At 39.3% G+C, this 18,450-nt stretch overlaps 1 protein-coding gene across 3 annotated transcripts in view; it reads left to right on the plus strand.

Annotated features, from left to right (window-relative positions):
* Window positions 1-18,450, plus strand: part of CDK8 (cyclin dependent kinase 8) — a 71,108-nt gene that overhangs the window by 7,322 nt on the left and 45,336 nt on the right. The window contains exon 1 of one of the 3 annotated variants that reach the window (XM_066619675.1): window positions 16,107-16,189. The exons of the other annotated variants lie outside the window; for them this stretch is intronic. The gene's annotated coding sequence lies outside the window, so the exon portion shown is untranslated. Of the gene's footprint in view, window positions 1-16,106; window positions 16,190-18,450 lie in introns of those variants that run through there. 3 annotated transcript variants of the gene reach the window in all.

Here is an 18,450-nt window from a genome sequence, read left to right on the forward strand (position 1 = left end):
GGGTGCTGCAGGCTTATACCATAGTCCAGGGGTGCTCACACTTTTTTGGATCGAGAGCTACTTTGAAACCCAGCAAGGCCCAGAGATCTACCAGAGTTTTTTTACAATGTTCGCACCATCATAACATAATATTTATGTGTACAATGTATGTTGGTGTACCTTGAGCCCCACTGTGTATAACAGGACTTACTCCTGAGTAGACATGCCTAGGATTAGGCTGTGAGGCTGCAATCCTAGCCACACTTACCTGGGAGTAAGCCCCATTGAGTACAATAGGCCTTACTCCCAGCGTTTCCTCCCAGAGGCACCTGAAGGGGGGGGTCGGCACTCCGCGATCTACTCATTTTGCCTCGCGATCTACCGGTAGATCGCGATGCACCTATTGAGCACCCCTGCCATAGTCTTTCGAGACTGAAGGTTACCAACCAACCAACCATAAGCTAGGTATTGGGCAGATCTTTTTGCCACTGCCCGCAATTTTCCTCTGCATTTTGGGCTAGTTGAAGTTTGAATTTTCTCAAGACAACCCCATGTAAAGCATTTTATGGTAGTCTAATCCTTGTGGATAAATATGGTTAGCTTCTCCTATTCACGATGACCAGCTAAGTGCTTTGTTTTGATTTTTCAACTTCAATTTGGATATAACTGTCTTAATCCTGTCAGGTATTGGTTTTCATAGATCAGCTCAATTCAGGTACATGGGTATGATTTACACATTTTTGAAGTAGTGCACTTTGAAAATTAATACTTCATGTACTAATTTTTGAAATAATGCGGTAAAACTTCCTAGTGCACCTGCATGTTTGGCTGGCTTTGCATATGGTCCTTTTGATTTTCAGCTTACACATTTTTGAAATGCATGCTGATCTTCAAGAATGTAAACTCCACATAAGATGAGAGGTGCATGTGTTGTAAATTTAATAGCTTTCAGCTATTACCAGAAGAACATTCTGAGCATTCACTGCTAATCTATAATAATGCCAATATTTATATACCACCTTTCTTGTCAATGGATTAAAGTCAGAGGAGAAATCCAAGGCGGTTTACACAGGCAGGCTTTCTAAATCTCCATGTAGAGATTTTTACAAGTTCTAATCTTCCATAGAATGCCTTCATTTCAGGTGAAATCCTTCACAGTTTGTTATCTTTTTGGTTGCATTTGCCTCCCCGCTTTATTGATAGCATTCCTTCACTCTAACTGAAGACTGAGTTCATCCTCTGCTTGTCTCACCAGCTGGGATGACTCATCTTGTCAGAGCAGCAACTCCTGGATCTTTCTCGCAGTCTTGAATTGCGTTCCTGGATGTTCCTTGGGCATCATAGGTGGCAGCTCTACCACTAAACCAGACCTACTAAGTACTGGATTCTCAGTCTTCGATAACTTGGATTTTGCTGTTCTTACTTGCTTAATTTTAATAAACTTAAAACAATAACTATACTGTTAATGTTTAATTCTTCAGTTTTGATTTAAATGTTTTGAAAACATCATTTTAATCAGAATGATAACTGCATAAATACTTAGCTCTTTGAAGTCCAGCCTCCGTGTCCTATAGGTATTAGGCCAATATAGCTATTGCAAAAAAAGTAGGACAAGCCTATCATACTGTACTATGTCATTTGTGGTCCTCTTGAATCATCTGTGATATTTGGATTGTGCTAGTGTGGCTGGCTGTATGGAGGCTGCTTAATTTTTCCCAGTCACACAACTTTTTCTCCCAGTTCCATGCCTCATATCTGATTGTGGCTTTTTCTGCCATAGCAAATCTACCCCATTTTAGGATGTAAGTTCAGTGTCCTGAGAACAGTTTAATTAAAAATATTTAAATCTTATATTTCTGTCCTTGAGGATCGGTTGGTGTGGCTTAACAATAGTATTCTTCACCAGTCTTTCCCTGAACCCACTTCCTTTCCATTTCTATTGACTTTATATCTCTTTAGAAGTGGACAGCAGAGGAAGCAGACAGCTAGAGTGTTAGACTCTAGACTCTGTTTCCTGTTGCCTGGTGTTCCTCTAATGCAGGGGTCTCTAAACTTTTCGGCCAAAGAGTTTATCTTTTCGGTCAAATATCTGGCGCGGTGTCAAGGGCCGGAAAAAAAAAAATTAAATATAAAATTTAAATAAATACTTTAGAGATAGAACTTAGATGAAAGACTGAAATGATTGCATGAATGGGCTCAAATGTCCAGGATTTCTCCAAGCACCAATACAGCCCAACAAATAAAGCATACACACTTAAATGGACCCCCATTTCCCCACTCCGCAAGCACAACTCTGGTTGTGTTTGGTCAACTGGGTCAGAGGCTCTCATGGGATCAGAGGCTGGCTGCGGACCGAACAGAAGCTGTCCATGGGCTGCATCTGGCGCCTGGGTTTGGAGACCCCTGCTCTAGTGGCTATGAGTCTAGGTTCTTGCTGTTTGCTTCCTTTTCCAAAGCAATAGGAAGAAAAAGCTTCCTTTTACAAAACGTGCAGACAGCGAGAATTGACTGTACGTGTTCTGTTGCCACTTCCTTGCATCTGGCATTCAGAAGTAGGCTACCTCTAAAAGTCAGAGGCTGCATATAGGCATCATGGCAGGGCTGAATTGACTGCAGCGAGAATTGACTGTACATGTTCTGTTGCCACTTCCTTGCATCTGGCATTCAGAAGTAGGCTACCTCTAAAAGTCAGAGGCTGCATATAGGCATCATGGCAGGGCTGAACCCTCTCCTACATGAACCCTCTCCTACATGAACCCCCTCCTACATGACTGGCTTTTAACTTGATTCCTGGCTTTAAAATGCAATATGCTCCAATTTATTCATGACTAATTCATATCCATTCTTCCTTAGAGAGGCTTTGTGACTATCCTTATTTGTTGGAGAAAATGTCCGTAGTCAGGAAAGAATAGTATATTTTCTTAATACCTGCAAATTAATGTTTGACTTTAATTTGAGTAAGTTTGGAGATACTTCAGCCTTGTTCAAGTTGACAGGCTCATATTTAGATACCATTAGTGTTAACTACTCTGTTTGGAATGTGTTTTTATAAATACTAGAAAAGAGTTTTCTCTTGATATAGTATATTGCAGGCTTTGGAGTTACCCAACCTGTGGCTTTTGTTCTAGAATTGTGGTTTTATTTATTTGAAGTAAATATATAATTTTATTTTTACTTTGTATATATCTCTAAAATAAGTTACTGTAACAAAGAAGTGCCTTCGCTACTATCTCATGTAAATAGCAATACTTTTAAGGACAGACTAAATTCATTCTAAATAACTTACCTCCTTTTTGTTTAATTTTTATATTAGTGATACTCTTTATTAACTTAAAGGTGATTTTTATATCCCAGATTCTAAATCTATTTTATCTGGCTTCCAGCTGGAGCTGGGAATGGAGAATAATTTGATTGGTGTTCTCTGCTATGAGATTGGGGGAAATTTGAATCTGATCAATTCTTCTTGATTATTCTGATGTCTTTCAGTTCTAATGACTGTGTTTGATGCTAATAAAGGTCTCTCTTACTCTAATGACTGTCTGCTTCTGGTCTGCTTTATTGGCAGCAGAGATCACTGAAGCTGTAAGTTCTACTCTCTGTTCTATAGTGTGTACCTGTTCACATATTGTTGAAAAATGTCAAAGAGGCCAACAGACACTTATATGTCTGTGACAATGGACAGAGAAAGAAGAAGCATTTCTCATTTATGCAATTATTCCAAAATCCAGACAAATCCAAAATCCAGATACCTCATCCCAAGCAGTCTGGATAATGGATACTTAACCTGTACTGCAGTACTTCTTCTGAGGTTGGCACCTACCTTGATGAAGAAAGGCTATGCAAATTAGTTGCAGTCCTCCATTTGATGAATTTGCTGAGTTTCTCAATACAACTAGTTTATTGTAGCATTAACTAATACACTATGTATGTTTTAGTGGAGATGTCACTCTGCTTGTTAAACTGTGCGTCTTGCTAAGACTCACGGAGTATATATTACTAAGATAAGCTATCGTAACCATCTTCTGCTTTATATCCCAAAAGGTTCCACATTCAGCACCTCTGTCTAGTCATATTTTGTACTTGATCTGTCTTTATAATAAATAAATTGACTTATCTGAATTGCTTGTGGAATTCACTTGGTGATGTACTTGAAGCAAAATCCTTTCAATGTGGATAATGAGGTCTTATAATTAGGTCTTCAGCTGTCTGTCTTGAAATGTTTCCACCCATTCAGGTTAATAGCTGTATACTTTTCAGCACCTTTTTAAAGTATTCAATTTGCTATATTGGCTGTGTCCTTTCTGGACTTGAACTTGTTCATGTAAGGATGAATGGACACAAAGATTTTAGTTTCTAAGTGATTATCTCAGTGTACCTTCATATCTTGCTGCAAGAAAGTGGAAAAATTATGACTGCACATTTCCTAACCTGTTTTAAAATTAAATTTAAGAGGCAGGGGATAAACTAATGGGATTTGTAGTTAGTGACGTGTGTAGCATCAGAAACTTTTAAGTGCAATGAGACATTGCATAGCTTTTAAGCTCTGAATAAAGATTCTTATGGTGACACTTTTGTGGTTCTTCTGTTCTCTTAAATGCATGCATTGTGAAACTATCTTATTTCTGATCAGGTTTCCTCATAGACAGTCTTAAAACCACAAGTACTTACTTCATTTGAGAGGTGATATGGAGGAAGTTGCACTTTGGAAAGCTGTATGAAGGCAAGTGTAAGAGGTAACAAGTTAGGTGACCACATCCTGAGAGAACATCCTTTATTTAGCATTTCAATGTAGAATTGCTGGAACCTGTGTTTAATTGTTGTCTCTTGGCAGATAAGGAATTTGTGATTGAAAGTACTAGATTGCAAAGTCTATGTTCCTTTAAATAGACTGATTTTATTTAGGGAATTTATACTCTGTCTTTTCAGCAAAAAATGTGAAGGTAGCTCACAAGAACAAAATCACAAATTCAATAAAAGTAAAACAAAATGATAAATGGAGCCGGGGGGGGGGAAACAAAATTGCATAGCAAGAATCAGCAAATAACTCATAACTACTGATCAAAGCCTGTGTAAATTCGCAGTTCTTGAGTAATTGTGAGTGATTCAGTGATTGTGAGCTAAATAGATCTTCCCTATCAGAGAAGATGAAGGACCACTGCGGAGAAGGCAGTGTTTCACCACTTTAAATGTGGCAGGGTACATAGAAGGCCTTCTCCAACTGAATTTAACAAGGTAGTGATTCCAAGGTTTTTAGGGCTTTAAAGATAGTGACCAGCTCTTTGAATTGCACTGGAAGCCAGTGATGTTCCTATACTGGTCATCATACTCTCCAAAATTGACTTTGGTCAAAAACCTGGCAACAGCATTTTTGTAACAACTGAAGCGTCTTCAAAAGCAACCACAGGTACAACATGTTGCACTTGTACGCTGGAGATGTCACTAAGACATGTGTTAGCATGGCCAAGTCCTCTTTCTCCAGAAGCAGTTGGTGCACCAACCTAAGCTGGGTGAACGCAATCCTGGCCACAGCAAGCACCTGGACATCTGGGAGTAAATCACAGACTGCGCAGCTGATCCTTTAAGGAGAGTGTAGCTGCATCCAAAACAGACTGAATCTCTATCACTGGCTTGCCAGTTCTGACAACTAGAAGCAGCTGTGTCTTGTCTGAATTTAATTTCATTGGACTCTAGAAAGATAAATCAACATTTCTTTTAAAAACATAACTTAAATATTTAATATTTTATAATATGCTGCCTTAGGCGAGAGCAGTATGGCTTAAGTTCACCACTCCACATGTTAAACCAGCCTGTGGATTCAAATCCTCACTCAACCAGAATCTTGCAGGTTGATCAGGAAGACCACAAATGCTGGGTTGGCTTACTTGTCAATCATTATTTTTGGTTACAATCAACTATTTTCTCTCTCCTGGGATGTGCAAAGAGCTTGGAAGAGATGTTTTGCTGGGATATGGAGAAGGTGGAAAAACAGAAGAAACCTCTTCCAAACTGCAAGAGACTTGTACTGTTTCTAACTGTTTTTTCAATTTACTCTGGGAAGAGGATCTATGTGCTGCTGGGTATTTATATATAATTTAGGTATTGCCTTTTTACAGAGTGCACCAAAGGCAGTGTACAATCAAACATTAAATAACATAATAAATACAATTCATAGCAAATAGCATAGCATATAACCTAGCAAACTAGCAAATGGGTTTGTGGGCAACCTTGAGCTCGGTCCATTTGTTTTCCATCTGTTTTAATGTCTCCTTAATTGTAACTACAGCCATATGAGGTAGGAATTGAAATTTGTTTATTCTCAGAGGCTTTACTAAGTAGGTACAGGTGGAGTTTTTGCTTTCAGGTGTCTTCCTTTTCTTGTAGATCTTAATTCACATGCGGCTGTCTTGGTTCCCAAGCAGGGCCTCTGAGAGGAATTTTATCAGGGGGTACAAAGTTTCTTTTGCAAAGGGGGAGGGGTGAAACGGAGCGGAGGAGGATGGTGACGGGCAAGCAGAATGGTGGCAGGGAAGGACAAAAGAGTGGGGGAGAGGGGAGACAGCTGGAAAAGTCTTTGGAGCCCAGGTCCATGTGGCATTGGTAGCGAGAAAATATGGAAAAGCTAACACACTCCTAGATCCCTCTAAAATCTTTAAAATATAGAAAAATAATGCAGAAAATCAGCATCTTATTTAGGCTCACAGTAGAATGGCAAGTGACCTGTGTGGACCAAAACTTTCTTCTGCAGCAACTGTAACCTTGCAGCTGTGTCCCTGAGCTTCTAGACTAGGGGTGTCCAAACATTTTGGCAGGAGGGCCACATCATCTCTGTGTCAGAGGGAACAAAAAGAATTAATTTACATTTCAAATTTGAATAAATTTACACGAATAAATTTATTAGAGATGGAACTTATATGAATGAATGATGGTCTTGCGGTAGCTCACGGCCTATAAAAGGCCTTGCACAAAGCAAGGCCAGCTTTTCCTTCACTGCCACTGCTGCATCAGAGACATGAAAGAGCAAGTAGTGGAGGGAGCCTTCGTCCCACAGCTCAGGTGAGAGGTCAAACAGTCGTCCTCATGCTGAGAGCAGTTGCATCAGGCCAGCACAGGCTCCAGCAAGTCTCTGGGGGGCCAGAGGCTTTTAGGAGACTGGGGGCTCCCTGAGGGCCAGATTGGGGGCCCCGAGGGCTGCAAGTGGCCCTAGGGCTGGGGTTTGGGCACCCCTGTTCTAGACACTCCTTCATGGTAAGCAGATCCACAAGCCAAAGAGCTACTGCAGCAGGCCAGTTTCCTCCCAGATTTGGCACTGTAGCAGTTGCAGCACATGCTCTTGGTAGTGTACCCAGCATCCTGTGAGGGGAACAAGTCTGAATAGATAGGAAAATGTAAGATCTCAGGAAATTTCTGGGCCCCTTCCTTTGGCTCCTGGGCCCCCTTTTTTAACCCTGGGTGTGGGTACAAATTACCCCCCTTTCTTAGGCCCTGTTACCAAGAATTGGTGAAGGACATCATATTTCTGGTTTTGGATTCTTTGTTCCATAGTGATTCTAAAGTTTCAATTCTGTAGGGTCATTTTAAATTTCTGAGTTTTGAGATAGTCTGTCCTTGTAGTTGTCTAAATTCAGATTTGATTGACTTTGACAATTTTTTATATGTGGTGTTTAATATGATGACTGGAATTTGGAGACCTAGGAATCTTAGCTCTGGTGATAGGGTGCAAAAAGCAGCATTCAGGGTTGCAGAGAGATGCTGGAAGCATGCATGCCGTTGGTCCCATGACTATCCAGTGATGCTATTTGTGTGTAACCAGATACTGTTCTCCAAAGATGCAGGATGCAAGCTATTACATTATCTACACTAGGTAACTTCCTACTTAGCTTATGAAGCTCAGCTGATAATTTACACATTACCTGCAAAAGGCTAAAGTAATACCTCCCAAAAAGTAAGGGGATACAGTACTAGAAAGATGAGTGCTGTGTGAAACAGCACAATAGATATCACAATGTGGTAGGAAACTGTTGCTGATTGATCCTGTAGTACCCAGACAGCAGTGCCCCGTTGGCTACAATAGCGGTAAATCGTACCAGAACAAAGACTGCTACAATGATTTCTCACTGAAGGATGCAGTGTTAAAAGTGTTTCTGTACAGTGTGCTGTACAGTGGAGCCCACTGTGTCAAGTACTGAGGGCACATAACCATATGCTTCTATTGCCCACCAGTTATACCTGAGCTGGGCTCACTGGAAAACATTCTAAATTCTACAAAATGTCAAGAATCAAGTACACAAAACAAGAATATTCATATACAGGCATGCCCCCGTATCCGTGGGGGATCCGGTCAAGCATCACCGCTTCTGCTGAGGCATCACTTCACCGCTTAGCAACTGATGGTTGTGCTAGTGTAGCCCAATTATCATGAGGTAGGTTTAAAGAGCTTCCATGAACTGTATCCGGCCTGCCGACCATATTTATTTATGACATTTTTACCCCACCTTTCTCTCCAAGAGGACCCAAACCATCAAACTATATGCTTGGTGCCTTTGCAGGAGATCAACAGAACACCTATTCTGTCTTGCACACTTGGCATGACATGAAGGTATTCAAACCCAGCAAACTACTGAACAGGGTACCTGGTAACAGGAACAACATCAAATAGATTATTGCAACTCTATTTCTCTGTCCCTGTTGCAATGGCTGCAGCTACGGCACCAGAAACCCAGTTGACAAAGCTATAAGAGGCTAACTCCTCTGGCTTCATCCATCCAGGTTTCCATGATGTATACCAGCTCTGCACCCTCCTCCAGGATCAAATCCTGGATCGGACAAATCTTATTATGTACTGACCTGGCATTTAAAAGCAGCAGCTTCAGGTTAGATGGATTGCTACTAGAATCACCTGGGTTAGGGGAAGAGCTAGAAAGAAGGGTAGTCTGTCTATGACTACCTCTTTTGTCTGGAACAGTTGATCCAACTCCTTCCACTATATCTCCCATGACCCATAACCCTGTCAGTTTAAAGAGAGTTAAATATCTCAGTTTAAACCTGCCTAAGAGATCTTGCAAAATGGCAGAAAATAATGTACTGGGTTTCATGCTTCCCAAAGGCTGTCTCCAAATAAAGTATCCTGTTTTTGTCTTGAGGCGTTCGGCCCGACACACTGGATGTGTATTGTTGATTCTGTATGTGAGAGAGGCTTAGATTACTTTTTTTTAAAGTGTGAATTTTATTCACTGATCAATTTGCAGTGGTACAGATCTCTGAATAACAAATGGTAGGGATCTGATTATCATAATGTCCGCACACTGTGAAATAGTAAATGTTTATCCAATAGTACAGTGACTTTCAATCTTTCATTTCACGGAACACTGACAAGGCACTAAAATTGTTAAGGCATGTCACCAATTTTTTGATAATTGACAGTGCACACTGTGTTACCGGCGGGAGGGTCACATCCCCCAATGGCCCTACTCACAAATTGCTCTCCCCCAAACTCCCACGGCACACCTGCAGACCATTCATGGCACATCAATGTGCCATGGCACAGTGGTCACTGCAATAGTAAAAACCAGTGCTCATCAATCCTTTTTGTGCCATGACCCAAACCAATAAAGGCTAGGGACCCACTGTTGGCCCTGCCCACTCCCCACTCCTGTTCTGCCTTCCTGTCACCCATGGTTTTTCTGCACAGAACTTATTTTCCCCCCTTTTCTCCAAACAGGAGGAATGAAAGTTGAAAGAACTCATGGAATTGTAGTCTTTGTGAGGGTACTTCAATGGAAGTAATCCTCACAAAGATGTCAACTTCCGTAAGCCACTCTTCTATCCTTCTGTTTGGAAAAAAGAAAAATAAAGCCCCAAGATAACAGACACCACAGTTTAAACTTGCAACTGCTTCTGCCCAAAAGAGGTGGCTGGGAGGAAAGAAGCTCCCAACTGCCATTGGGGTCAATAAAGGGTGTACTGGGAGAGCTGAAGGCTGTTGGGCAGGGCTGGTGAGGTTAACCTCAGATTCTTTAAGCTCTAGTTTGGAAGTTGAAAATTTGGAAGATTTTTGGATTCTTGTTCACTGAGTCAATGCTAAACAGACACAGACCTTTTAAAAGCGTTTAAGAGGCTTTATTTTACAGCTATTTACAAAGTTATACAAGCCAGATTAATTCAGTGTGGACACAGGCCTCCTTCCCAGTTTCTCAGAGAACCACACCCAGAACCTCATATTAATAGGGTGTAACAAACAAGACAGACCATGTGACCCTGAATGTCACTTCCACCTCCTTATTTGGCATATGAGTTTGGTGCCTGGTTCCAGCTCTAACTAGGAAGTCATTTTACCCTTCTAAGGCAAAGTTGATGTTCCACAACTTTGGTTACACAAGACTCTAGAATTTTGCTTTTGGGAAAGCTAAGACATGTATGTTCTCTTTGTGCAGGTCAACTTGACATACTGGCTTCTCCTATCCTATTTTTAACAAAACACCAGTCCTTTTCTTGGCTCCTATTTTCAGTTATTATCCTCATCTGAAGAGAAGTTAGGTTAACCTTCTAAAGTCTCTATCACCTGAGATTCTTTAAGCTCTAGTTTGGAAGTTGAATTTAGGGAGTTTGCCTCTACATTGTAGGGTGGAATTTAAAACTCTCAATTACTTTCCTAAACTCAGAGGCAAGTCAGTAACATCTCTAAATAAGCTGTGGCCACAAGCAGCTTCATGTTTTGTTAAACTCCTGGGAACAAGCCTCCTCGGTTCATAAGAACAGCGCCACTGGATCAGGCCATAGGCCCATCTAGTCCAACTTCCTCTATCTCACAGTGGCCCACCAAATGCCCCAGGGAGCACACCAGATAAGAAAAGACCTGCATCCTGGTGCCGTCCCTTGAATCTGGCATTCTGACATAGCCCATTTCTAAAATCAGGAGGTTGTACATACACATCATGGCTTGTAACCCATAATGGATTTTTCCTCCAGAAACTTGTCCAATCCCCTTTTAAAGGGGTCCAGGCCAGACGCCATCACTACATCCTGTGGCAAGGAGTTCCATGTTGAGTAACTCTCCCAACACTCAATTTTAGTGGATGTCCCCTGATTCTGTTGTTATGTGAGAGTGTAAAGAGCATCTCTCTATCCACTTTATCCTTCCCATGCATAATTTTGTATTTCTCAATCATGTATCCCCTTAGGCATCTGTTTTCTAGGCTGAAGAGGCCCAAATGCCATAGCCTTTCCTCATAAGGAAGGTGCCCTAGCCCAGTAATCATCTTAATTGCTCTCTTTTGCACCTTTTCCATTTCCACTATGTCCTTTTTGAGATGTGCCGACTAGAACTGGACGCAGTACTCCAGGTGTGACCTTACAATAGATTTGTACAATGGCATTACAATATTAGCTGTTTTGTTCTCAATACCTTTTCTAATGATCCCAAGCATAGAGTTGGCCTTCTTTACTGCTGCCACACATTGGGTCGACACTTTCATTGACCCGTCCACCACCACCCCAAGATCTCTCTCCTGATCTATCACAGATAGCTCAGAACCCATTAGCCTATATGTGAAGTTTTGATTTTTTTGCCCCAATGTGCATGACTTTACACCTACTTACATTGAAAGGATCCATTGACTTCGACATTTGTCTACTTTCTTTCTTTTTTCATTTTTTAAATAAACTTTAAAATACATAAAATATATAAACAAATACATAAACAATACTCTAATGGTGTAGTAAGAGCGAAGCCAAAAAATTCTTATTTTTTATGTATATAAAGTCTAAACGTTAACAAATGTTATTCTATATTATTATCTAATCCTTTAAAACCAATCTTCAAATCCATAATACATTAAATCATTATTTTCTCTGTTTCAAAATTCAATAATTGGTTCCAATTTTTCAAGAAGTTTTTTGTTGAGTTCTCCTTAAGTAAAGTTGTGAGTTTGTCCATCTCTGCAAAGTTCATAAGTTTTGTTCACCATTTTTCTATCGAAGGTATGTTTATAGTCTTCCAATATTGAGCATAGAGTATTCTGGCAGCGCTTATCATATACAAAAATAAAACTTCATTTTTTCTTTCCACATATTCATCTGTCATACCTAATAAAAATACTTCTGGCTTCAACTGTATATTTGTTTTTAAGATCAACTGTATCTGTGCATGAATTTGTAACCAATATTTTTTTTTACTTTTGAACTCATCCACCACATGTGGTTATAGGTTCCCTCTTGTTTCTTCCATTTCCAACAACTATTGGACATACTTTCATACATTTTGGCTAGTTTACTTGGTGTCGCGTACCATTGATAAATCATCTTATATATGTTTTCCTTAATGTTAACATTCAGAGTAAAATTTATCTGTTTTATTCATAGTTTCTCCCATCTGTCCATTGAGAGTTCATGGCCCACATTTTTAGCCCACAGGATCATGCATTCTTTGACCTGTTCATCTTCTGTTTCAAATTTCAAAAGCAATTTATATATTTTAGATATTACTTGCTCATCTGATCTTAGTTGTTTCTCCAATATTGACTCTCCCTCTTCAAAGCCATATAATTTTTTATCAGTTTTAAATCTTTCTAATAATTGTACATAAACAATTGGCAGTCAAAACCCTCTGCAATCAATTCTTCTCTAGACCTCAACATACTTTGACCTTGGTTAAAATTCAATATATTCTTATACAATAACCATTTGTCTCTTTGTGCTATTCCCAAACCAAAATGTGCTTCTTGTTGTGAGGCTGAGAGTGGAGAGAGATCTTGGGGTGGTGGTGGACAGGTCGATGAAAGTGTTGACCCAATGTGCGGCGGCAGTGAAGAAGGCCAATTCTATGCTTGGGATCATTAGGAAGGGTATTGAGAACAAAACGGTTAGTATTATAATGCCGTTGTACAAATCTATGGTAAGGCCACACCTGGAGTATTGTGTCCAGTTCTGGTCGCCGCATCTCAAAAAAGACATAGTGGAAATGGAAAAGGTGCAAAAGAGAGCGACTAAGATGATTACGGGGCTGGGGCACCTTCCTTATGAGGAAAGGCTACGGCGTTTGGGCCTCTTCAGCCTAGAAAAGAGACGCTTGAGGGGGGACATGATTGAGACATACAAAATTATGCAGGGGATGGACAGAGTGGATAGGGAGATGCTCTTTACACTCTCACATAATACCAGAACCAGGGGACATCCACTAAAATTGAGTGTTGGGCGGGTTAGGACAGACAAAAGAAAATATTTCTTTACTCAGCGCGTGGTCGGTCTGTGGAACTCCTTGCCACAGGATGTGGTGCTGGCGTCTAGCCTAGACGCCTTTAAAAGGGGATTGGACGAGTTTCTGGAGGAAAAATCCATTATGGGTTACAAGCCATGATGTGTATGCGCAACCTCCTGATTTTAGGAATGGGTTAAGTCAGAATGCCAGATGTAGGGGAGAGCACCAGGATGAGGTCTCTTGTTATCTGGTGTGCTCCCTGGGGCATTTGGTGGGCCGCTGTGAGATACAGGAAGCTGGACTAGATGGGCCTATGGCCTGATCCAGTGGGGCTGTTCTTATGTTCTTATGTTCTTAATTTTGTTATAAAATCTTTTCTTATAACGATTCCATATCTTCCACAGTGCATGTCTAACATAATGATTCTTAAATTCCATATTAACTTTCAACTTATCATACCAAAGATATCCGTGCCAACCAAATCTTAAATCATATCCTTCTAACAATTTTTTATTTTGCAGCAATATCCATTCTTTAAGCCACAGAAAACAATGCATAATAAGTCTTCAGGTCTGGCCTCTTCTTTCTTTTGCATCTTGCAAAATCTTAAATTTCACTCTCGGTTTTTTTCCCTTGCCATATAAAACCTGTCACATCTTTCTGCCATTCTTTAAAAGGTTTATCAGAGAGTAATATTGGTATATTCTGGAAAAGAAAAAGCATTTTCGGTAATACATTCTTTTTGATTACGGATATCCTTCCCAAAAAAGATAATTTCAACCTTTCCCATCTTGTGAAATCTTTTTTTATTTCACACCAAACTTTAACATAATTATTTTGAAATAACATACAATTCATGTTTGTCAATATAATACCTAAATATCTTTTTTTCCACTTTGAACCCGGTCTTATTCATCAACTTCGATTGGTCTTGTATGTTCATATTTTTAGATAAAATTTTAATTTTCTGTTTATCTTAAATCCTGCCAATAATTCAAACTTTTTCAACTTAACCATCAACAACTCGATGTCTTTTAAAAGTCTTTCTAAGATCCTAGTAGTTGGCAACCTTCAGTCTCGAAAGACTATGGTATCGCTCTCTGAAAGGTGGTTCTGGAACAGCGTCTAGTGTAGCTGAAAAGGCCGATTCGGGAGTGACAATCCCTTCCACACTGGGAGCAAGTGCAGTCTGTCCCTGGCCTGTCTCCCTGGCTATGGGCCTTCAGATCCCTCTTGCAGATGTCCTTGTATCACAGCTGTGGTCTACCTGTAGGGCGCTTTCCTTGCACGAGTTCTCCATAGAGGAGATCCTTTGGGATCCGGCCATCATCCATTCTCACGACATGACCGAGCCAACGCAGGCGTCTCTGTTTCAGTAGTGCATACATGCTAGGGATTCCAGCACGTTCCAGGACTGTGTTGTTTGAAACTTTGTCCTGCCAGGTGATGCCGAGAATACGTCGGAGGCAGCACATGTGGAAAGCATTCAGTTTCCTCTCCTGTTGTGAGTGAAGAGTCCATGACTCGCTGCAGTACAGAAGTGTACTCAGGACGCAAGCTCTGTAGACCTGGATCTTGGTATGTTCTGTCAGCTTCTTGTTGGACCAGACTCTCTTTGTGAGTCTGGAAAACGTGGTAGCTGCTTTACCGATGCGTTTGTTTAGCTCGGTATCGAGAGAAAGAGTGTCGGAGATCGTCTGCAAATGCTCTTAATTTGAAGCATTCATTTTTAATCTTTGCGCCTTGTAGTCTTTCATCTTGTCTGATATCTCTACACAACACTTCTAGGGCAAGTATAAATAAAAGTGGTGACAGTGGACATCCTTGTCGTGTTCCCTTTTGGATCTCAAACACTGTTGATAGTTCTTCATTTACCACTACCTGCACGGTTTGTGATGTGTAGATTGACTTTATCCATTGAATAAAATTCGCTCCAAAATTTATCTTCTCTATGACAGTAATCAAGAAAGTACAGCTCAAATTGTCAAATGCCTTCTCAAAGTCTAAAAAAATCAATGCTAATTGTTTCTCTATTCTTTTATCATAGTAGTCCAACAAATCCAATACTATTCTGATATTATCACTCATGTGTCTTTTCGGTAAAAAAACCACATTGATCTTTATTACAATGATTTTGTAATATCTTCTTCATTCTAGTTGCTAAAATTGCTGTAAATATTTTACAATCATTATTCAACAAGGAAATAGGTCTGTAATTTTTTATGTCCATCAAATCCTGTCCTCCTTTAGGAATCAAAGTTATATTTGCTGCTTTCCATGAATCTGGCATTTTCCCAGTCTGCAAAATATCATTCATCATGTTAAGCTATCGTAGACTTACTACTTCTAAACATTTATAAAATCTACCTGTTAGGCCATCTGGACCTGGAGCTTTATCTTTATTAATCTTCATTATTGCCTCTACAACTTCACATGGAGTTATTCTATTATTTAGAATTTTCCTTTGTTCTTCAGACATTTTTGGTAAATTTTGTTTATCCAAGTAGCTCTTTACTTCTACTTGATCTATTTTCTGACTTTTGTGTAAATTAGCATAATAATTTGTAATTATTTTTTTTAATATCCTCCTGATCAGTATAAATTTTTTCTGCCTCCTGCAGTTTTAAAATTACTCTCTTTTCTCTCTCCTTCCTCAATTTGTAAGCCAGCCATTTTCCTGGTTTGTTGGCATGCTCAAAATATCTTTGTTGGGGGCGGAGCTAACTCTCAATGAAGTTGCAGTGAACTTTGGGGGCTCTCGAAGAGACATAGATGTGTTTTCATGTGCCTAAACAACTAAGGCACGCTTCGGTGCTAGGAAGACAGTACGAAGAGCTGAGAGCTTGAACGGGGGGGGGGGGGTCCTTAGAAACAGGCAATTTCAAGGATTTCTCTCTGTTTTGCTCTGTGCTGAATCATATCTATCCCGGGCACCATCTTGAAGAAGCTGGGAAAGTTGAGAACTCGCCCTCCCACGGCCTAGATACAACAACATTGCAGCGAAAAAAGCTATTAAGAGTAAGTGAACTTGGCTCATTAAAAAGTTTTACTGAGAACTGTTAGTAAGAAGTCTGGAGGAGGAGGAGATAATACAAAATTATTCACGCTGGCCGTTAGCCACCCAGGGGGGGAATAGGTGAACTGGTATTTCCCCTGCTGGAGTAGTACAAGATTATTTTTTTAATGGTATGTACTGAAGAGAAATAAATAATTTTCAACGAAGGAAATAAAGTCTACTTTCATTTTCCCAGCAAAAAGCCTTGATTTAAGTCTGGTTATGGCTACTTTCGGTTTCTCAGCAAGAGGCTTGAATTTTTTTTTGGTCATTTAAAGGCATATTAACCTAATTTGAGTGTGTTGATTTGACTGATTTTTTTTTTTTTTTAATATAAAAATTGGAAAGTAACCCTAGATACAAAATTGGAAAGTAGCCCTGCAGGAAGTGGTTCCAGTTGGTGTTGATAAAAATGGCTCTTGAAAATTTAAAAGATGGTCGTGAAAGCCAGGCCTTGTTGATGGACTTTGTGATGGATTTTAGAAGAGAAATGGAGCAACAGGTCAGAGAACTGTCTGAACAAATTGGGCAAATAAGTTCCTCCCTTGTAAACTCGCAGGAACAGATTATAAACAATAGAGAAGAAAAAAGAATGGATCAGATGTCCGGCGAAGTTAAAGAAGTGGAGTATTTTGAAATGGGACACGAGACAGAAGAAGCAATTGTCATAATAACTAAGAACCTTAAGGAAGAAAAAAGAGGAAATGTTCAGAGAGCAAGCTGTCTCAAGAAGAGGAAGAATTTATGGATTGAATTCAAGAATAACAGAATGAAGAAGAAGAAAGGAAAACACAGGGGGGCCAAGAAATTCAACAGACATAAGATGAAAAAGAAGACGTGGAAGAACCAGTTGGAGGACTAAGAGGGAACACCAATAAGATTGAGCATAAAGCAAGCAATAAGAAGAAGCTCAAAATGTTTGAATAATAAGTAGAATTTTTTTAATTATATTAAATTTAAATAGATTTAAATGAAAATTTGAAATATAAATATTGCAGAAATTAAGTGGTATTAAGATAAATATTTTATTAATTATATTAAATTAAAGTGGATGAAAAGGGAATTTGGAATATAAGTATTGTGAAAATTAAAGTGGTAATCATATGAAATAAATTAGATGGAATTGTATCTCCAGGGACTTCTATTAACTCGTATTCTTTCTTTTTAATTTCCTCTTCAATTTTCTGAAACTTACTTTGTCTCTCTTTTTTCTGTTCTATACTTTTCTGAATAAAGTATCCTCTCATAAAGGCTTTACTAGCATCCCAAACTGTCTTCATTTCTGTTCCCTTATTTAAATTCAGATAAAAAAATTCCCTTAATTTCTGCTTGGCATCCTTTATTATGAACTCTTTTTGTAACAACAATTCATTCAATCTCCATCTATATGTTGTAGGTTTCTTCTTAATAGTCATAGTTATTGGATTATGATCTGAAAAAGTCTTTGATAGGATTTCTGTCTTAGAAGTTTTTACTGCAATGTCCTTTGTCACCCAAAACGTATCTATTCTTGAAAATGATCTGTGTCTTTCTGAATAATAGGTAAACTCTTTTGTATTTCCATTCATTTTTCGCCAAATGTCTACAACCCCTAAAGCTTCTACCAAATCAAAAAAAAAGTTTTTGGTAATTTCCCTTGAGAAATCTTTATCTTTCTCAGATTTTTTGTCCCTTTGTGGTGACACAACTGCATTCCAATCTCCCATCAAATAATATCTCTTATCCTTTTTCTTGTGAAATGCACTAGTATATCTCTTGGAAGTTTTCTCAACTTTGCAATCCTTGTATTTACTTTGTAGACTTTATCGATCTCCATCTCATTAGGATCACTTTGTAATTGAATTGCCAAAATTGCCAAAAATTTCCCTCATCCTGCTCTTATCTCCTCTCCTGGTATAGCTCTGAATCTTAAAATATTTTCTTTTTGCACCTGTTCAATCAATGCCAACATATTTTGATTCCTATCGTCTCTGACTTCCAAATCCTCAAATTTTGTCTCATGAACTTTTATTGTGTCATTTATCCCTTTTATCTTTGTCTCTGTTTCTTCCCACATTGCATCCCAACATGACATGTTTGTTTGCATCTATAATTTCATCTCCTGCATTTCTTGATGTAATGTTTTGAATTTCCCATCCATCCCTTCTATTTTTTCCTGTAAACGATTTTCCATCTTCATTAGTAAATCTTGAATAGCTTCGAGATTCAGCTCTTTCCCTGATGA

The sequence above is a fragment of the Tiliqua scincoides genome, chromosome 3 (assembly GCF_035046505.1).
Source record: "Tiliqua scincoides isolate rTilSci1 chromosome 3, rTilSci1.hap2, whole genome shotgun sequence".
In the NCBI taxonomy this organism is placed as follows: domain Eukaryota; kingdom Metazoa; phylum Chordata; class Lepidosauria; order Squamata; family Scincidae; genus Tiliqua; species Tiliqua scincoides.